General features: G+C 40.1%; 1 long non-coding RNA gene and 1 pseudogene across 3 annotated transcripts in view; both read right to left on the bottom strand.

Moving 5' to 3' along the window:
• LOC150046842 (uncharacterized) overlaps nt 1-23030 on the bottom strand; it is a 343930-nt gene that overhangs the window by 51295 nt on the left and 269605 nt on the right. The gene's annotated exons all lie outside the window — the stretch shown is intronic.
• On the bottom strand, nt 8850-9386 carry LOC150046843 (small ribosomal subunit protein eS24 pseudogene; annotated as a pseudogene).

Here is a 23030-nt window from a genome sequence, read left to right on the forward strand (position 1 = left end):
TAGTTTGAAGCACACTGTATTAGTTAGAGGAGAGAAAATGAGAACACACCACACACACACACACACACACACACACACACACACACACACCAACTGCAGAGCTGTCACAGAGACTCCAGAATGAGAGGCGAGACAACACTTGTCAGCCAGGGAATCTCAGAATCTCAGGCCCTGGGAGGACGGCATGGTTATTAGTCCCATTCTCCTCTTGTATGTCTGTCCATCGCAAAATAAGGCATTTTCCTTTGTGCTTTTCTCAGATGGTTGTTTTCAATGGGAAACACATCAGGAAAGCCCAGGAAAAGAAAATGCAACTTCTGTTCCACTTCACCCAGTGCGGTGCCAACCCACAGCTGCAGGCTCGGTGGTACATATCTGTCATCCCAGCTATGTGGGAGGAGACATAGGTAGGGGAATACAGTGGTTGAGGTTAGCCGCTAAAAAGAATGAAAGAATGCATCTCATCTCGGAAAGAAAAAACAAAACAAAACAACAACAAAAACAAACAGGGAGGGAGGGCTATGTACCAATTATGAGACCCTGAGTCCAAACTCCAGTGCTGCAAAAACAAACAAACAAAAACAAGCCCCCGTTAATAATTACTGACAGCACTCTTACTAAAAGCATGCAACTCTGAAGAAGTTAAACATTCTGTAAGTAGGAAATCAGAAAGATACTGTGTAGGCAATTGTTCACTTGTCGGCACTCACGTTTCTCCTTTTTCTTTTTATTGTTGTTTTGTGTTTTGGAAACTGTGAAACATGTTTCCCTATAGAGGTCATTTATTCCCAGGTATTTTCCTGTCAGACACTAAATCGAGAGGAGCATCTGGTCATAGCTCCATGAAGACATTAGGGAGAGAGCAATATCCTCTGAAAACCAGTGGGGGTGACGAGCAGGCCTAGCTGACGTGGTGCCCTGACTACCTGAAGTGGTTAGTGACATTTGCATTTGGGACGTAGGCATTTTTCACTCTCCCTATTATATTATGATTTCAAGTGTACAGAATCCAGGGCAATCCTAGGTGGTCTTCTGCAAAGTGTAGGAACATTCTTATTTGAAACATGGGGAAGAACAAGGACAATGAAAACAAACGGATCATTTCCCTTCAATGTGAATGCTACTCACAGTCGGTGGAGTCACAACTCACAACACTGTATGTGCCCACTCAGGTGACTCAATTGGTAGTGTTTTCCCCTCGATGGCTGAAACTTAAAAATGGCTTTTAGAATTGTCTAAGATTTTTTATTTGCCTAATAAAATTCCATTAAGGAAAGGATGAAGCATTAACATACTACTATTTTTATGTTATTCTCAATGAAACGTTTGGAATGTGTTTAATAAGTTTTATAGAGATGGTGAGCCACAAGCCTGGGTTGTTACCTTGTAAAAAAAAATAAGCTTTTTGAGTCATAGATGGAGTAAATTTTATCAAAGTACAATATATACGTGTATGGGAATAGAATGATCAGACCCATCAAAGACTATTGAAAAGAAGGATGGGGGAAGCAAGGGTAAGAGAATAATCAGATGGTAAATATAATCAATGTATTACCTATATATGGGAATATTACAACCATGGCAACAATTTATATAATTAATAAATGCTGATAAAGGAAAAGAAGTCACAGCTTTTCATTCTCCCTGGATATAGGGAAGAAACACTCATCATTCCTTACAAATTTTATCATGGATTGACTTGGTGTCAGGTGGTTGATCAGGGTGTTTTGCCGTCTTGAGACTTGAAGGCTTAGAAGTCGTTGGGGCCTATCAACTGTAATAAGAGAGTGCGTTCTCAGAAGTGAGCGTGACAACAACAGCTCAGATAATCTAGAATGTGACTTTAAAATCTAGTTACTACTTATTTCATTTGTAAAGGCCCACCTATCAAGTATCTGTGTCTACATACAGACACGTGTGTGTGTGTGTGTGTGTGTGTGTGTGTGTGTGTGTGTGTGTGTATGTTGCTGGAGTTGGAATGTACAACGTTGTTTGGCTTGCTTGCTCACTTGGCTGGTGTTCTACCACTTGAGCTCCACCCCAACTCTGCCTTTTGCTGGTTATTTTAGTGATGGAATCTAGGAAACTTTCTTTTTTAACCCGGATCACAGTCCCTTGAATAGCTAGGATTCTAAGCATGAGCCATTGGCACTTGGTTGAAATATCTACACTGTTGAGAACTAATAAAACTTTTCTAACTTTGATTCTGTAATAGAGCAAATGGAAATAACTTCTATGCACATGGACCGAGCTGACTGACACTTGAGTGACACGGTCTGTGTGTGTCCTCACCGAGATGCCGCTGTGGGAGGGTTGATAGCTGATGACACTTGGCAGAGATACAATTAGTAATTACAGGGTCTTAGTCATTTCTGTGAAATTCAGATTTTAAATCCCCTCTGATATCTGCAGCATCTGAATATTTATGGGCAACAGAATAACTCTTTAATAGAAATATGATGCCGCCTCCCAAACTCCACAAACACAATCCCCCTCCCCCAGAAGCAGTATATAAATAGCAAAATATGCAACTTGTGTGCAAAGGTAGAGGAGTAGAAGCTGTGCTGCAGGATGGACTAAATGATGGATTTTCATTCTTACAGTGCTGGGAGACACTGGGTTGCTGCTGATCCAATAACAACAAGAACAATAGAACAACAACTATACCACCACGAACACACACACACACACACACACACACACACACACACACACACACACACACACACAGCATAAACTCAGGAGGAGGATGTCCAGATGTGAGTTGTTCACAGCTGGCAAGCCTTTGGATGGTTTTTGTTTGGAGGTGGAGACTGAGAGGGTTGCATCTATTGAGGACAGGCTATTTGGAAAAGGGAATCATTGTAACCTTTGAGGACACAGACGTCCAAGAGGATGATGACAAGAGATTAACTAGATGTGGACTCGCAGATACACCTGGAAGTCTTTAAGAAACCATGATCATTGCCAAACACTGGCAAAGTACCTTCGAGAGAACGCAGCCTGTGTCTCACATACTGCAGTGCTAAAGAAAGCCCGTGGTTGATCTCTGAGTCCCTGGTTTTAGACCTCTGGTTCACTAGTGAGTTATTAAAAATGAAGGGAGATAGATTCCTGGACAGAAAGGGGTAGAGGAGCTCCAATGAAGTTTGGTTTTCTTCTGTTTGAAAATGCTTTGTAGTAGCATGGTGTTTAGTTGTGTCAGGAGTTGCAGGAATTCAAATGAGCTTAGGGAGAAAGAAAGGAAGAGTGAAGAGACGTGTGTGAGTCCCACAGTACCTAACAGATGGCATCAACCTGAAATTGATGTTGATAATCAATGTCAAAATATCTTAGGCCAGTATTGACAGAAGGTGTAGGGACGAAAGCTAATCTAGGAAGCTTAATGAAAAATGCAGAACTCCGAGAAAAGTGGCGGAGCAAATGAAGAAAATGGGCCAGGAAGAAAATGTTCCCGTGTCACTTCAGCAACATTTCAATGCTAGTCTCTCAAAGTCATCCAGAACAGGCATGTTGGGGTTCCGTTATTTAGAAGCACCGGGTCTGATGGATGAAGTGGCTCTTCCCATGGCTGTGCTTCTAAGGTCTGAATGTCCTCCAACCCCAAAGTTTCCTGTGCTGCTAGTATTGAGGGGTGGCGGGACCCTAAAGACGTGGGGTCCAATGAGCTCATTGGGGGTCACTGCCCTTAGAAAGGATGGATCCTGCTTTTGAGGGGAGACTTAGGTCTTGGTTATTCACTAAAAGCTGTCCAAATAGAGCTGCTTAATTGTGGATGCTCCTACACTTTCACAAGCTGAATTAAACTCTATAAAAATTCAACCACTCGAATTTTGTTAAATGAACCACTATCTGTATGTGCACTACTTTGTGTGTGTGTGTGTGTGTGTGTTGCTTTTGCACACGCAGGTGTGTGCTCCAGTACTGGATCTTGAATTCAGGGCCTTGGACTCTGTTTTTTACTCCATGCTGATGCTCAGTCACTTGTGCCTCAGTTCCACTTCTGGCCTTGTGCTGGTTAATTGGAAATAAGAGTTTCAAGGACTTTCTTCTCCAGGCTGGCTTCAAACATGATTCTGTGATTTCAGCCTCTGGAGTAGTTAGGATTACAGGCGTCAGCCCCCGGCACCCAGATGCCTGTACCAGTATTTGTGATTGCACTGTAAACTCAACAAGCTGGGGTGTGTAAGGTGTTCTTTGTGTAGTTGCACAAATGGTCTCATCTCTCAAATGAGGGCTTTCTACACTACCGGGGGAATTTTAGATATTTCAGCAGTGAGATTCTAACAGATTTTCTTTTATGTTGTTATTGTTTTTGACCTTCCACTTGGAGGTGGGCATTTGTCCCATTCCGAAGCTCAAAACAGCAGAGCATAGCAAACATTGATCTCATGTTGCACAGGTAAGTACAGCTAGCAAACCCAGAGCTTAAACGAGGCCCACTGGACTCCCAGGACCCAGATCCTTCTGCTTCTTTTGGGATAATTTCCTAGTCTAGGTTTTTCTTCACTGTCCAGGAAATCTTATCAAAACATGTCTAGATGAAGTCAGATTACTTGGAGGTTCAACTTTTATCTAAATGGTGTATTTGCTAAGAACTCACATAATAAGTTTCCTCACATAATGTAAGTCTTAGGGTGTGTGGTCTTCACCATCTTTGTTTCCCAAAACCTGAGTGGCTGTTTCTGCCTTGAGGTTGGCTGGTGGTGAGAAATGAGACTTTGGAAACTTCCCCCTTTACCCCCCCTCCACAACCAGTGGCCTCATTTAATTAATTGCTGCTTGTGTAGGATTTAGTAGAATTAGGCTTAAAAATACTACTTCTTCAAGTAGGAGAAATACCACCAGGAAACATTCTTTCCTAGCTTTTTGTTTTTTATAGCTAGACTTCCTAAGACCAGGCTGGTCTTTATTCTTTCTTTGTGAAAGATTCAATGCCAACCTCGTGTTAGCAAATGCACAGTGGTGTCGCAATGGCCGTAACATGTCGAGAGAGAAAAAAATTAAGTCTTGCCAAGAATAGCTCCTAGCTGGTTCTGAAAGCAGGACCTTTTCCAAGGGGAAATACATGTTTCTACAGCAAGGAACCAAAGAGCTGGCATTTTGTAATGCCTTTGCCAATTCACAGCAGCAAGAGTTTTCATGCTGTGCAGTTGGAACGAAGGACAAAAACCACAAGATTGTCTCAACAGATGTTTTTAGTGAAAATCCAGCCTCCTTTCAGGATAAAAGCCTTGAAGAAACTAGGAAGGAAAAACAGACCTCCACCTTGTAAAGGGTTTGCATGACAAACTGACAGACAACATCATGGAGGAAAACTGAAATTTCTTGAATTCTAAGCCAGAGCAATCAGGCAAGAGAAAGAAATAAAATGGATACATAGCAGAAAGGAAGAAACCAGCTTATCCTTTAGCAGGTGATATGCTCTCACATTAAAAGATTCTAAAAATTTCACAGGAAGAAAGAAAGGAAGGAAAAAGAGAAGGAAAGAAGGAAGGAAGGAAAGAAGGAAAAAGAAATCACCATTAGGTTTCGTAAAAACTTCCAGAAAGGCTGGGAGCGTGGCCTAGTAGCCTAGCATGCACAAAGCCGTGGGTTCAATTCCTTGGTACCACATACACAGAAAAAAGCTGGAAGTGATACTGCCGCTCAAATGGTAGAATGCTAGCTTTGAGAAAGCTCAAAGATAGCACCTAGGCCCCGAATTCAAGTTCCAGAACTAGCAAAAATAAAAAAAAAACCAAACTTTCAGAAAGGTAACATACACAAATCATCATCCACAATAGCTTAACAACTTGCCTAGAAATAAACTAAAAAGGTGAAATCCCACCACAATGACAATTATACATATATATGAAGAAAGCAATTGAAGAAGGCACTAGAAGGTGGAAAAACCTCTCAGGTTCTTAAATTAGCAGAATCCATACTGTGAAAATAATTACAGTACTAGAAGTATTCAGTGCAATCCCCCTCTCAAATATTCCAATTGCATTGGTCATAGAAATAGGAAAATGAACCTTTATATACATATGGACGGCATCATTGTCAACGGTCTGCCATATTAATTTTCTCTTTTGCAATATGGGGGGCATGGCAGAAGGCGAGGTTTATTCTCACTTTTACCCGAGTGGATATAAATCATAGAACTTCAAAATCATAAATAAAAAAATTATTGTCTACCGGGCTAATATACTTTTATTTTTCTTAAAATATAGATTATCTGATACAAAAAAATCATGAGGCTTTCTTTGAAACCTACAGTGATTTAAATTTACAACTTCAAGAAGATAGACATTGATATACATTAATACTAAGTATAAGCATACTATTTGAACAAAGAAAAAAGATCACTGTATTTCAACTAATTGTGATCAAATTCCCTTATTGGGGCCATCTCGAAATAAAATTGCGGACATCTGTTTTACACAAAGCTCGTTATGGAAGTGATGAACCTGATTGTTCTAATTAAAACGTGGAGAGTTTATTGAAACACACTCCTGTGGAATAAAGAGCACTCTGGTAAACCACATGAACGGTTGTAACATGACAGCTGTTGAAGATGCTGGAGGATCGATGCCTTTGACAGCTGGATTGCTTTTCAGATGATGGAGCTTCCATCCGTTTGTCCTAGCGAGGAGTTGTTTGGAAGAGAAATTCACTGTAACTGGTTAGGATTAAGTAAGTAAGTAAGTAAATAAATAAATAACATGATGGGGAGGACTCCCCGACTTCCTGGGTTTTCTTCAGGGAGCAGGCGAGAGCCTGAAGGCAGTGGGATTCGGGCCTGTGCTGCATGTCTGAGTTGCTGTACATTCCCCTGTCCTTGCCCATGGCCTCTGAGGAAGAGACATACTGACTTTCTCAGTCAAGGTCACCCTTCCTACTGAGCCACACACATGGCAAGGGTGGGTGGTCTCATGGTCCATTTCCTTCCCAGCAGGTTGGAAACAGCTCAGCTTGAGACTGTGTCAGCCTCTCGGCATGTCACCTTGTCTTTATTTGTTCTAAATTAGTGTTTCCTGATGATGTAAACATGTCTATGTTATAATTGCAGCAAGAAGAAAAGAATATTCTGACAAGACCTCATCCATTTCTTCTTGATGCCTAGACACCCTCACGGATGGAGCCCACCTACAAGTGGCTTTTGACTCCTCTTTGGGGTGGTGTGTGAATGGTAGGAAATGGACATTCTCTCCCCCGCCCCATGAAGATTTCTTTGTTTCTTTGTTTCTTCTTTTTTTTTTTTACCAGTTGTCAAATGTCAATGTGGTTGGTATTTACCACTTTTAATTTGTTACTGCTGGGCTAGGGTGAGCTGAGAAGCCGAGGAAACTTTACTACCATTGCATATAAAATAATTTAAGCTAATTAAATTTTAGTGAGAAGGTCATGCAGCCGAGGAAGTCTCATGACCCCAGGGGGGTGGCTCTTGAGCACTGTACACTTCTGACCGCATGTGAGCAGGGAAACAGACCTGCGTAGTGGAGGTGGAGTTGCCTAATGGAGTCTCTAGGATCCTTGAATCTTTAGCACCAATTTCTTTAATTTGATCACCATGGTGTGGATTTAATCAAACACTTTCCCCCTATAGTCTGCAGCCTTCGGGCTCCCAGAGGCGCTCAATGTAGTTTACATATCTTGAGAGAATGAGGTGGTGATGGTGGTGAGCTAACAGCCATCATGGGAGATATTGGCTGTTCAGAAGAGAGACGAGGTGGAGCTTCCATGGAAGCACGGAGCGGTGTGAACAGATACGTAGGTGGACTTCAGCCCTCATGAGGTTCTAGATTGTATGTGAGTGTATGTGTGTATGCATGTGCATACATGTGTGTACATGCATGACAGTCCTAAGTACCCTGTGGGTACAGCCATGAAAAGACTCTGAGCACGAACATTCTAGATGAGTCTAGACAACAGCCAGACTCATGAGTAACATAAACTATGGTTATAAACTACATCATTTGTGTGACGCATTATGTAACAAGAGGTCACTGGAAAGTACTTTCTCAATTTTTTTTTTTTTGGTTATGGATGCAACACGAATTTAGGACAAATGGAATGAGTTTTAGTATTAGATGTTTAGAAATCTCTATACACAGTATTTAATCAGTAATTATACCATGTTGGAGAACTGCCTGCCCTGGACTAGCTAGTTTTGCTCTTAGCTATCCCTTAATCTTTACTTCCTATTTTCTTGATACTATGGAGTAGTTGTCCTGGTGTTCCTTCTGTGTTCCCCAAACTCAGTGACAACCCCGGGTCCCTGGAGTCCATGTGCTGTCATTGCTGATGTTGTCTCTGTTTTCTGTGATATGTCACAGTGCTGTTTCACAGCTCAGCTTCATTGACAGATGACCATTCATGCTTTATTTTTCACTCAATGCCTGAGAGACCTGCAATTGGCTTTCTAAATCCATTACCAGGTTCTTGAAATGAACTAGACGAATCTATTTTCAATTTATATTGATTAAGGAGAAACAATGGAACCATATTTAAAACTTAGCCCAAACTCAAGCTTGCTTTTCTATTCTTTGATGTGGTTTAGAAGATACAGTTTGCTTTTTTTGGGGGGGGGTATGTAGTAGGCAATCATTAATGACAATTGAAAAATCTATATTTCCCCTGTTTGCAACACATCTGTATTGTAGTACAGTGAGAACTTCAGCCATCTTTTATTCTAGTTGAAGTTTGAGAGTTCATCTATATCCTCGTTTATCAAGGTGGATATATATATATATATATGTATGTATTATGGTATTGGGGCTTGAACTCAAGTTCTCATGCTCTTGCTTGGTTTTCTTGTTCACAATGGGTATGCTCTACCTCATGAGCCATGTTCCCAGCTCAGCTTTTTTTTTTTTTTTTTTAACAATTTATTAATCCCTCTGTGAAAAATCCGTCATCACTGCAGGTCAGGTCATTGCAGGATCTTCATTCCTTTGGCTGTTATCCAATCTCCAGCTCACTTTTTGCCAGCTCCAACATTGGCCTTGGCAGTACCTCTGACTTTCTTCATTCTGTTTTTGCGTTCCTTTCGCTGTTTCCTGGAGGTCTTTTTCTTTTCATACAGGCCATGTCTTGCAAGTCTGTGTTTGGGTTCATTTTTCTTTGCATAATCCAAGGAATCATAAATCATGCCAAAGCCAGTTGTCTTGCCACCACCAAAATGGGTTCTGAATCCAAATACAAAGATGACATCGGGTGTAGTCTTGTACATTTTGGCAAGTTTTTCCCGGATTTCTGTCTTAGGTACTGTTGCCTTTCCAGGGTGAAGGACATCAATAACCATCTGCTTCCTCTGAAGTAGTCGGTTGGTCATGAACTTCCTGGTCCGGATAGTTACTGTGTCATTCATGATGGCGGCAGGCCTTCCGACAGCCAGGGAGGAAAAGCCCCAGCTCAGCTTTTTGCTGGCTTGTTACAGAAGGGGTTCTCAAGAATTTTTTTTCTCTAGCTGGCTTCAAATAGCACTCCTCTTAGTCTCAACATACTGAGGAGCTAGGATTGCAAGCACGAGCCACCAGGGCTTAGCCAGACTCTTGTACATCAAACACAGAGATACTTTGATATGAAGAATTCTTCCTATTTCTGTGAGACAGAATGTTAAGAATAGAAAGCTACAAGAGGTAAAATGAGAGCAGGAATATATAGCTTAAACCTGACATTTTTAGATATGGTATCATTACTTCAAAGAAGCCACACGATGTGGTGGCAGAATTAGGGAATTCACTGGAGAATGGCCAAGATGTTCTGTGGGTTGCACTGGGGCCCACACTGAGGTGTTTCATTAGGCTGCAGACTCAAATGAGAAAAAATCTCATCAAGATAATTTGTTTACTGGGTTCTCAGAAGGAGCTATGGCAGAATCTACTGTCTAGAACAAAATGAATCTTCTAAATGAGCAAATCTCTTTAGTCATATGTGGTTGGGGATGGTGTTCAGAATGCTCTGTTTTTAGCTTTGGGATTTTTGACTTCACTTTTCTACTTTTTCTCAGTCAGCAGTTGGCGTGTTGCTGGCTGATTTCTCAGGGAAGTGTGGCATGGAGTGATGGGTGTAATTTCTTTTGTTTAATTTGGCTAGTTTTCTTCAGTATGACTTTGTCGTCCTCTCTTTATGTCTTTAAAGATCTGGTATCCAAATAAGGCTACAACCCCAGGGGCCAAGGGTAAGGATTCAGAAATACCTTTTGTTTAGGCCAAGGGACCCAATTCATCTGACAACAGAAACATTAACAAAATATCTTTCAAGCATCTTTCACTCTCCTACTATTCTTTTGCATTCACAGAATAGTGAATTTGTTGGTCCCCTGGCCTCTGCCTCAGTGTTTTCTAGAAAGCAGCTGTTTCATAAAGACCTACTTACTGATTGACAGTGTGGCTGTGTATTGGCTGTGAGACATACTGACCTTCCCAAACCCCACTGCAACCAGAGGGAGATGTGGACACGGTACTGTGCTCCAGAGCAGATGACTTCTGAATGCACACCACATCGGGATGCCGTCCCCCAAGGAGCCCTTGTGGAATACACCATGAAATAAAGACAGAACCCAAATAAAGACAGACCTAGAAGATACTCTGAAATTAATAGAGTTGGCTGTGCAGTTGAGGGGTGAGGAAAAACCTTTCTACGAATGTTACAAAAGGTGAAAATCCATCAAGGAACCTCTCAGTAGAGTTGGCTGTCTCTTTACCCTTTATCGTATCAACGAAGTTCACTGCCAAGTGAAGAGTAAAGGAAAAGAAAAGTAGCAGCCCAGACATTGATGGTAGGAATAGCTGCTTTCAGGGATTAATGTTTTCTTGTGATAACTCATTTTACCTTATCCTCTAAAACGATGGCCGTTTAAAATCAAGTCTGCATTTCAGATGCGTGTATATTTATATTCATGCAAACACAAATAAAACCATATTACATAGGATTGATTTATATAAAAGGAAGATCAAACAGTACATAACTATCCTTGGTGGGTCCTTGCTCTCCTGAATTTGGGGTGGGTTTTAGAGTCCTTAACTTACTACCCCATCCCTTCCCATCCCATTCTTTTTGTAAAGGATTAGCTGCAGTATACAAGACGAGAAATGTAGTCTAAGAAGACAAAAAAGTGGCTCCACAGGTTATTTGTGCCAGGGCAAGGCAAAGAATGAATAAAATAGGAAGCTTTTATTTTATAAAGGTAGTGAATGAGAACATGAGTAAAGACACTGGGCTAGAACATTAGTGATAAATGTGAACAGAGCTGGTGGGATTCTACTCTTGTATGGTGAGCAAGATAGATGGTCCAAGCAGTAGAGTCACCCAAAGGCCTGTCCAGGGCCTGGGGTCTGGGAGAAAACATACTTTCTACACATTGATAAATGGCCCTGGACTTGCCAAGGAGGCTGTAGCGTTGCCCTAGTTCTAGGAAAGCGACAAAAACAATCGTTCTAACTATGCACCAACGACAATCACAAAAAACCAGTAATGAATTCTTGCCTAGTAGCTCCACACGTGGCTCTTTGGGGACCACCACAGAGGCCCGCTCCATCTGGCATCATAAAAGCCATCTCAGGATAGCCAGAGGCAGCGCTGGCTGGCCACAGGCTTACTTCATACCTGTGCTATTTTCACAGGGTCATCCTCCATCTTTTCTAAGGCAGTATCCTGACCTCTTGTGATGAGAGAACACAGAAGTCAGTTTAAAGTTCAAATCTTTCAATTTATTAGGAATTAATACTGAAGAATAAGAAAATAAAAGCAAAATGTAGACAAAACTCAGAAAAATATTGGAGGTAAAGTACTTCAAGGACACAATGGGGGACGTAATGAGGAAACACTGGATTTGGTTATTCGGGAAAAAAACTGAGTAGGTCTATGTAGACCTGTATGTGGAAAGATGGATGTGAACAAAGTTTATCCACAGATATGATTGGCTATCCCTGGATGTGATGTTGAGAGTGGGCGTGGTCTGCTCAGAAACAGGGAGGCCATGAGACATGGAAGCCTGAGCTCTTACTGGGATCTAAAGTCCTGAGCTCACGTCTAAGCTCTACCACAGCTGTAACATGACATCGTCTTGAGTTTTTGTTGGTAAATCTACCCAGTGGGAACCACAACCCTACTGCTAGTGGAGCCATGCATGCCTTTCTCGATCCCCAAAACACACTGCTGGAAAGGAGCAATCCAACCCTTTTCCTCATGGAGCCTTGCCTGGTCTCAGGAGGGAGAAATGTCATCTCTAAATGACTGAATGACCCATTCTACCTATTTACAGCTGGATACCCAGGTTCACAGCAAATGCAGAAGGATGGAAAACAGGGATGTTTGTGGGAATAGAATAATAAGATGGTGGCAGGGAAAAGGAGGTCTTGTGACAAGATGACCTGGACCAGGTAGCCAAAGGTTTGTCTACAGCCACTCACTGACCACACAGGCCTGAGTGGAAGGTCTGGAGGTGGGCAGCTGCAGAATGCTCTGGAGGTCATTCTGATCTTTGTCCCAACACCAGCAGGAGCAGGGCCTTCTGGAATTACCTTTTGGAAGGCCACTGCAGCAGTGTGTGGAGAAAGGGTGACGAGACAGAAGTGCAGATGAGGACAAGCACTCCGGGTCCTGGTGTTCTAGCTACTCTCCCAACTGGTCATCAGGAAATATCTCAACACAGGGGAAGCCAATTGAGTGGACTCCTGAAGGAGCCGGGAGGGACAGCGACACGGGAGGGACTGGATATTGATAGGGAGCAGCTGGGCATGTCTGAGGCTGGGTTCAGGCTCGTGTGATAGAGGAGTGATGTTTCTTGGAAGGAGTTCTTTCTAAGATACCACAGTCTGAAGGACTGTGAGATACCTTATTCATACCAGTGTCTTGATTCTCAGAAGAAAAGGAAGGACTGAACCTAAAAATGGAGACTGCCTAGATGTATTTGTCGAATTGTTCTAGGTAAATAGAGCCAATGGAGTCTACTGGCAAAGCTATCATGTTTCTAGCATTAGTGTATAGCATCCAAACTACATGTAGCCCATGAGATCATATATTTATTATTAATATTATAGATTATAGCATATCTGTTATGTATTATATATTACACAATAGCATCATAAACATATGTGGAGACATATAAAATAATCATATTTTACATATGTACACACATGTATACAGAGAAAGAGAAACAGAGAGAGATGCAGGGTGGCTGGCAAGTTAGAAATGTGCAGATCTACATTGTAGGCTAGAAACTCAGTAAGGTTTTCACATAATGATCCTAAAGAAGAGGTTTCCTTCTTTAGGAAGCCTTTGACTTTGATTTCTAGGGTGAGCAGTTCCTTAAATTCACTCATATTATGGAAAGTACCCTGCTTTCTTAAAGATGACTGATAAAAGTTTTAATCACTTCCTAACAATTCTTTCAATGCTACATCTAAATTAACGATGAAACAAAGAACGATATGTCACAGCCTGGCCAAGGTAAAGCCACAAAGTTAACCCTCACACACATCAGCTAAAACCAAATCCTGGTGGAATTTCTAAAATGTGGATGATTAATGTGTGTGAGTCAGTAGACAGCAGAGGTGTAGGTAAAACCCCATGTGGCAGGCACCTGTCATCTTCATGGACTCCCGTTCCCCTACTGGGGAGGGGAGGCAGAGGCACCCAAAACCATAATGCATTTCACAGTCCTTGGATACTAGGAGCTGAGAGAAGGTCCCTAAAACAGATCTTCCAAACCAGCAAATATATAACCTAACAGATCCAGTCAGATTTTTGGATTTACTATTTTAGTTGTTCCTTGAACTTTGTCATTGAAGTTCTGAAAAATCAAGAAATGGAAACTGATTTTCAACTCATCTTTCTAGAACCAGGCCTTACTACCATACATACTTAAAATGGTGGCAGGATTGCCAGTTGAAACCATCCTGTCAGTCTGGCCTTTGCTTCTGGATTTGAGTTTCTGCTCTAAGATATTATCACAAATGAGTAGCAAGCCAGGCATTTCTTACTCAAGACATTCCAAGTTCCAAATTCAGAAAGCCTTGCTTGCACTCAGATGACAGAGCAGGCCTCACAAATACTGGCCATGTGAGTGTTACTGAACGAAGGCCACACCATGTACAAAATAAGCAGGTAGCATTTGCCCGGTAATCCTTGCATGGAAGAACTGCTCCTTTGATGACCATTAGCAGGCCTGGCCCACAGAGCTGGCCAGGTTCCCAAATGTAGGTGGCTGAATATTTTTGAAATAACACCATCCCCAGGTAGTGAGTCAGAACAAGGCAGATCTTACGACCAGGTCTTTTTTCCCAACCACAGAAGGCACGCAGCCCAGAGGACCATAAAACTGCATGTCTGTGTGTGTTTTAATGATTTACTCAGCCTGGTTTTTTTTTTACCCCCTCCTTCTAATGCTGAAGGTTTTAGAGCTTCTTATGTCAGATGGTTTATCAAGCTTAGTTTTATCTTTATTATATAACTAATCACTTCCCTCATATTCAGGGGATAATTTCCACTTCATCATCATTGCCAATATACTGAAATAGCTTTGACTTAGCATCTTTACTATTGTTATTGTTGACTGAGGACGGATCTGTTTCTCATCCATGATTAGCCTCTGTTTTGTAGTCCTGAATGTGATATACCTGTCAGCATCCAGCTCAATGCATTGCCCCACTTTCCTATTACCAGGCAAGACATTGCTATCAATCAAAAATTGACTAGATTTATTCATATTCTTGTTGGCAAATAATTCTCCTTCCACACTTCATAATAGTCTCACTCCATTTCTTGCAAACACAGAGATGACGAGTTTGGCCACATTAACCAGTTTTTAGAGCATGGCAATAAACATACTTAAAAAAAAGAGACCCGTAATTGCAAAAAAAACCAAAAGGGAAATGCTAAGAAACTCTTATCTAAAAGGAACCAACTGCAGAATCGTGGCAAGCCACATTTGTAGGGAAATAAAATTCAGTAGATCAGTAAGAGGCATTCTCTAAGGATTCTTCTCCACACCAAAAACTCATCTCTGCTGTCTGTTCTTCAATTCTCCGTAGTACATTTCAGGGACTGTTTTTCACTCATCCATAAAGTCACAAATTAGATCTGTCTTTGTTTAAAATAAGTGTGTGGCCAAAACGAAACGGGAGCTCTCGGATGCTCTGATTATATGGTAACTGGTTCATGTTTTAAGCCTTTATGGTGTTTTGTCAAGAGGGAGGATCTCAGCAGACTCTAGGAAATCTCATTGTTCAGTTGGCTAGACAGGATTATTGTTTTCCAGCAAGAGTCACACCGTTCTGGGTCTTATTTGTTTTATACCTATGGCATTTGTCTGATCCAAAGCTTCCCAACACCTGCATCGGCAGTCCTAGTAGGAAGTCAGAGCTTCCACAGAAGACGTGCATGGAGAGCTACAGAATCCCCCACGGATTCTGTAGTGTGCACATTATGCAAGATTCTGGATCCACACCAATGGAAAGAGTCAAGGAAAAGCATCCCTTCCTTTTTCTCAGGCTATTTTCCCTCTTATTTTTGCATCAAGAGATCCAAAAGAAAGACTATTTACCTCATGACTTGTCACATGATGTGCCTTTCTACCCACAATATATATACACACACATACATATATATACAAATATTTGTATATATACACAAATATATATACAAATACATACACATATGCATAAATATATACATGGATATATAAATATTCATACACACGCATGCATACATATGTATACATACACATGTATATATCCATATAAGCATACACACGCATGTGTAGATCTGTATATATACTGACTTACACTTGGTGCATATGTATCTCAGTATACGTATACATAGACATGCATCATATACAGTTATATATACACGTGTGTATACATGAAAAAGGATATGAAAGAATTGGAAGGTAAGTTAAATATGCATTACTTTTAAGGTCTAGAAATGAGGGAGGCCATATTATAGCTTATGTTCTTGAGTACATATCACGTATTTCAAATGGAATCCAATTTAACAATAGTCAAGTAAGTGTAACATTACAATTAGATGCTATAAACCCAGAATACATTGAATTTCTTGATGCAAACCTGAGCATTTAATGATCACTCATGGATTCCAACAGGCTCACTATAAACTGAGCCTGGGGTGGCGGCTTCACACTGGAAGCTATCCTATTTTTGCTTGCCTTCTTTTTCACATGTGAAAGTTTCATCTCAGTGGAGTCCCTACTTCATTAGATAACACATCTTTCTTCTGCTATTACAGCTTTGACAAATGCATATGTTTTAAACATGGAAATAAAGATGAGAAACCACAGAAATGCAAATGCAAATACAAAAAAATTATTAGAAATTCAGAGGTGTTAAAAATACACTTTTACAGGGCTCCCCTTGTCAAGCAACATAGTAATATTTTTATTGATTGTTATTGGAGCTAATTGTTGAGCCTTTATTCCTATTGCACATGGATACATAATATTTTGATCACACTATTTCACCTGCACAATGTATTCCAGTCACATCTGCATCTTATTATTGTTTCTTATTCTACTCTTGCTCTCGTTAAAAGAGTTTTTCTGTCAGAAGCCCCTTCCCTGTGCCATGTATCAGCAATTCATATAAAATTCATTACTAAACTGTCGTTTTATAATTCGACAGCACTAGAATACTTCTGTATTCAGGATGAAATAATAGCAATTACAGCAAGAAAAGAAAATCGTGTTCTATCTTCAGAAAGAGTGTTAATTTCCTTTCTAAGTGACCAATGCATTCGAACCAGCAATTCAAAACTTAAGAGCTTGAGGGAAAAAAAATTGTCCAAAATGACTTTGGGTCTTTAGAAAGAAAACTATTTTGAAAAGAACAAACTCTGATTGATTGCACATTGGTTTAAAGATGCACACGGGGACAGCGCTACAGCCCAGAGATGGAAAAATTCCTGCTGGAATCACAGAAAAATAGATGCATTTAAAGAGGGCCTAAGGCAGTGGAAGCAAGAGAAGTGAGAACTGGGGAAATAGCATGAGTTGCAATATTTGAATGTTATTAGAAGTGCATGTGTCTGCAATGCCATCTTGAGAGTTTATTTCAAGGTAGCCTGTGGAGGATAAGCTAACCTCAGCACACACAGATGGGTCCGGCTGGCTAGCTACTGGGTCTCAAGGAAGCACGGACACATTTCTGTATTTCCCAAACAGTACAATATGATTAACCTGGATGAACCCAGCTTGGAAATCAAGGGACTGCGATCCCAGCCACAAGTTTTCAAACCAGATGGTTTTTTTTTTTGTATTTATTTATTTATTTAATTTATTTTTTTACCACTCTCAATCTTTTTTTTTTTCCCTTGGCTTCAAGATAATGGTGCCTAAAGCAGCAGCTTCTAATTCTGTCACCCGAAGACTTAACTCTGGGCTATTTACAAGTAAGAAAGGCTTTGCCAGTCTAGGTGTTTAAATAAAATTGTGTGAAGACACCAGGAATTTCCTTGCCACTCTCTCAAGGAACTAACCCCTGGATGCCTTGTCATGAATTTTGACCCTGTAGGACCACACAACAGAAAATAAGCATCTGTGGTTTTACCCACTCCATTTGTGGTACTTTCTTACAGAAGCCTGTTTTAAACAATGCAGTAAAAAAAAAAAAAAAAAAAAAACAGAAAAACAACTATTCAGAATTTTAGTGGTTGTGGGGCTATATTTTAGTCAAATTGCTTATGTTTATATTAAAATTATCACAATGTGCCTTCGAAGTGCTTATTGAAGCGTCATAGTTGTCTAGCTACTAAAAGGAATACAAAGTGAGATATTAATGTAAATCCCTGGTTTGAAACCAATATTTATATTGATAGGATTGATCTGCATACAAATGTCAAATGTGAAATTAATGTCAGCATAATTTTAAGCTTAAAATAGCAATGTCAAGGCTGCTTTCTTTGCACAATCTTGAATTATTCTTAAGTAGATATAGGCAAGCTTGTTTACCCCTAGAGGAAACTACTGAGAAGCACTGAGGAAATGGTATTATCCACAAGTGGCTTCGTTGTTGATACGTTATTATTAAGTCCATAGAAATTAGACATAATGGTGTGAAAAATCCATAGAATGGAAATTAAATTCCTGACTTTATTTCTGATTCATTAGTAACCTAGAGACACCCATACATTAATGTATAACATTTGTTTTCTCTAGTTGTAAGCTAAAAATGAAAAATTGCCTGCTCTTTTTTTCTCTTGACTTTATTGAGAATAGGGATATATTGTTGTTGCTGTTTTCTCCCATTAACACAACACGTTATAATTTTGGAGAGACAGCATAATTCAAAGATAATCTAGACACATGATGCCCAAAAGAACAAAACTTACCTCTGCGACTATGTGAAGAGTATTGTAATTGCTCAGCCTAGCAGAGTGTACATAATTACTCATGGGTTTTGATATATTTCAGATTAAACCACCGATGTATGTTCTGTTCTGTGTGTTTAAGAAACTGTGTGTGCTAATGAGAGATCTCAAGCAAATTAAAAGAGATATCTAATCTGGGGATTCTCCAAAGAAATCTACAGGGGAAATATTGATGATTTATTGTGGCCACGAGCTCTTACAATCTACCCTCAACACACCAGAGACCAGCAAAATTGGTGGCTTCATCCAGTGGAATCCCAAGCCTTAAGAACCAGGAACTGAAATTCCTCCTGCGCTGTTCTTTCTGCTAAGAAGTGTTTTTGCTATACGGGGTCTTTTATTATTCCATATGAAATTTTGGATTGCCTCTTCTATTTCTTTAAAGAATGACATTGGGAAATTAATAGGTATTGCGTTGAATTTGTAGATAGCCCTTGGCAAGATTGTCATTTTCACGATGTTGATTCTTCCAATCCAGGAGCATGGGAGGTTTTTCCATTTCCTTAGTTCTGCTTTAATTTCCTTTTTCAGGGTTTTAAAGTTTTCATCAAAAAGGTCCTTTACATTCTTAGTTAAGCTAATTCCTAGGTACTTTATTTTCTTTGAGGCTATTGCAAAAGGAGTTGCTTTCCTGATTGTTGCCTCGTTCCTCTCACTGTTGGTGTAAAGGGAGGCAGTTGATTTTTGAGGGTTAATTTTATAGCCTGCTACCCTTCCAAAGTTTTGAATCAGCTCAAGGAGCTTGGGAGTAGAGTCTATAGGATTCTTTAAATACAAGCTATAATTATCAAAACAGCTTGGTACTGGCACAAGAACAGGCCTGAAGACCAATGGAATAGAACTGAGGACCCAGATATTAAACCACAGACCTATGGCTACCTAATCTTTGACAAGGGAGCCAAAAAAATAGAATGAAAGAAAGATAGCCTCTTCAACAAGTGGTGCTGGCAGAACTGGTTAAGCACCTGCAGAAAACTAAAGTTGGATCCTTCTTTGTCACCTTGCACTAGAATTAACTTCAAATGGATCAAAGACCTCGAGGTAAAAGCTGACACACTGAAAACGTTACAAGAAGGAATAGGAGATACACTAGGCCTCCTTGGCACAGGTCGAAACTTTCTTAATAAGGACCAAGAATCACAACAAATCAGAGAAAGGCTGGATAAGTGGGACTGCATTAAACTGCAGAGCTTTTGTATGGCAAAGGACATAGCTAGTAAATTAATTAGGAAGCCTACAGAGTGGGAGATGATCTTCACCAACCATACAATGGACAAAGGCCTCATATCTAAAATATATCAACAACTCAAAAAATTGAATTACTCCAAAACTAATCTCCAAAGTAACAACCATCCCATTAAAAAAAATGGGCCAAAGACTTAAAGAGAGTCTTCTCTGAAGAAGAAACAAAAATGGCCTATAGACACATGAAGGAATGCTCAACATCTCTGGTCATAAAAGGAATGCAAATCAAAACAACTCTAAGATTCCACCTCACTCCAGTTAGAATGGCCAGGATCAGGAAAACGAATAACAACAGATGCTGGAGGGGATGTGGCCAGAAGGGATCACTACTACACTGTTGGTGGGAGTGCAATCTCATTCAACCACTATGGAAAGCAGTATGGCAGTGCCTCAAAAGGCTAAACATAGAACTCACCTATGACCCAGAAATTCCACTACTTGGCATTTACCCAACCATCCAGAAACTAGGGGATACTAAGTCCACTAGCACAACAATGTTCACTGCAGCACTATTTACCATAGCAAAGATATGGAACCAACCTAGATGTCCCTCAGTTGATGAATGGATCAACAAGATGTGGTATTTGTACACAATGGAATTCTATGCTGCTGTCAGAAAGAATGACATCGCCCCATTTGTTAGGAAATGGAAAGACTTAGAAAAAATCCTATTAAGTGAAGTAAGCCAGACTCAAAGGAACTTAGGCTCAATGGTTTCCCTCATTTGTCATAATCAGTAGAAACCTTGGGCTCTCCTAGCAGAGATTTGCAATAGAGCAAAGCCTTGATACATAAGGCCATATAGTATGATGCTAAATGAAAGGACCTCTAGGATATAGAAACAAAAGCCATATAATGAATGATTGTTGTCCTTAAGGTACTATGTTATCTCTCATCTGTTTTGCTGTCCCTTGGTTATCTCATATTGTTACAGTATCTCACTTTGTTATCTGATATATTGGATATATTTGTATTTGGTTATTTGAAATTGGATAGGGAATGGGGGAAAACAAGATGGGGGGTGGGGGGAAGGGTAATGGGGACATGTGAAAGGGTATCAATGTATGTGAATTAATGCACCATCTATCTGGCAAATATCATGTAACCCTTTTATTAATTACAATAAAAATATCAAAAAAAGAACCAGGAACTCTGACATCCAGTTTTGTTCCAGGTATTGTAGTGACAGGTCACAGTTTTATTTTAGTTTATACTTCTTTGATTAATAATGAAGTTGGTCATCTTTTGTATGTCTTTGTCAACCATTCTTACATCTTCAGTAAAATGCCTTCTCCGCTCTTGGATAGTGGCTTCTCACTCACTTGTAAAATTTCTTGCCCCTCTTCACATTGCTGTACAGTTTTTTTAAGAAGGGAAGGAGGGGAGGGAGGAGAGCTGGGGCAGCGAGAGTGGAGTGAGTCTGATCAAGGCATGCACATATGGATATGAATAAATGAAACCTCCTTGTACAACTGACTGATGCTAACGTAAATGAGGGAGGAAAGCATCATCAAATAAATCTCAAATGTAATTTTAGCTGCCATGAAAAATATTGGAGTGTTTTATTTTAAAAAAAAGAAAAAAAAAGGAAAGATTTAAGGCTACTGAAAGAGGGGGCACGATGCATATGTGTTTAATTATGTGCTTGATTTTATGGTTTGTTTTCTATCACTTTATCTTTTGAGTGGTGTTTCGGCTCATAATAGAGGATGCGTAGGCATCCATGAGACATGAAGAAATGAACTCTTAGAGGCTATGGAGGTTTCCAAGGGCAGCAAAACAGGCTAATGGGAATGTGAGGTCATGAGATAAACCACCACTGATGTCCAACTGGTTATTTCAAGAACCAAATGACTTGGCGTCTCCCTAACCTAGAGCTAGTTTCACAGAGACAGAGCCTTGTAAATAATTTTTTATGTGAACCTCATGAGACTGAGTACGTGGAGACAATGGCATTTATGACAAGCCACTAGCTCCCTAGCTCCACAGGACGCTATGACATAATCTGCTCATGTGGGGAGAAGATTTATGAAGAAACAGTTTGTTTACTTCATTGGGCATGGTGATGTGCATAATAATGCATCTCCCTCCTCCTGCCTTCAAAAAAGACCACACACTAATTCCTGGGACTGCAGAATGCACTTCCTTACCAGGCAAAGGGGATTTAGCAGCTATGAATAAATTGAAGATCTTGTGATGGGGAGATTATCCTAGATTCTTCAGTATAATCACAAGAGGACTCTAAACCTTTCCTAGCCCTGATCAGAGGGATATGGAAATATAGAGGAGAGGCACAGAGATAAGACATTTCTTCCTCCATCTAAAAATGAAACAGGAAGTTGCCAGGAGCTTGGCAAAAGCTCTGACCTCCAGAGAAGAAATTGTCAGTCTTGTTGACATGTTAATTATCAATGACTAGAACTATACTGGCCCTGTGGCCTTGAACTTTAAGACAGTACATTTGTTTACCCTGTTTGAAAGGCCTAAGTTTGTGGTTATTGTTATAGGAAACTAATATAGAACATGCATCTCGACTGCCACCAGGAACAGAAGTAAACAATGACAATTATCCTCAGAATCCAGAGATGGGCCTTTCCAAATAAATGAATGTTTTCTGTGTTAAAACTGCACAGCCTCGCACACAGACATGAGTATATTTGCCTATTGCATATAATTTCAATTTGTTAGAAGCAAAAACTGCTTTTGCTGAGTTGCCATCACAAATGAGGGATTCCTTATAGTAAACAGAATACAAATGGAATAAAACATTAGGTATTTTTATTTTTCCTTCTAAGGATAGCAAACTGCTGAATAAGAAAATCATCTTTCAGTTGCTAAGATTGACACTTCTTGTGCAGTGGCTATGGCTTGTTCACCTTGCCAGGGATAAGGCTGAAGAAAGTAGTATTGTTTAAAGCATGTTGTTCTCATGGCATGGGGGGAAAAGTAGCCATGGATAAATGAATACAGAGAACAGGACTTCCATTGGCTGATGTAAATCACTTAATGAAGTCTGGTCATTTATAGACCAAAGAAGTATATTTTCCCAGACAGGGGACTGTGAGTCATATGAGAATCACCAGAGATAATGATAAGTCACTAATTGTCAACAATTCTATCTACTATCATTATTATTATTTATCTTTGATTTCTGGCAGACAGACAGAGACAGAGAGAGAGCGCCTAAGCCTAGAGGGTAGATGCTACAGGCCAGACAGAGGTAAATTTGTAGTACAACCTTAGAAATGGAATCCAAAGATTTTGTGCAATTCAGTGATAAATCCAAAAGAAATTTGTTGTCCCAGCACTGAGGCCAATTCCAGAGGCAGTTGTCTTGAAGATTTATACCGTCTGGTTGGTTCTACAGGCTGTAATTCATTCATAAATTCAGAAAGGTACAAAGTCTATGAATG

The sequence above is a fragment of the Megascapheus bottae genome, chromosome 24 (genome assembly GCF_031878675.1).
Source record: "Megascapheus bottae isolate mThoBot1 chromosome 24, mThoBot2.hap1, whole genome shotgun sequence".
In the NCBI taxonomy this organism is placed as follows: Eukaryota; Metazoa; Chordata; class Mammalia; order Rodentia; family Geomyidae; genus Megascapheus; species Megascapheus bottae.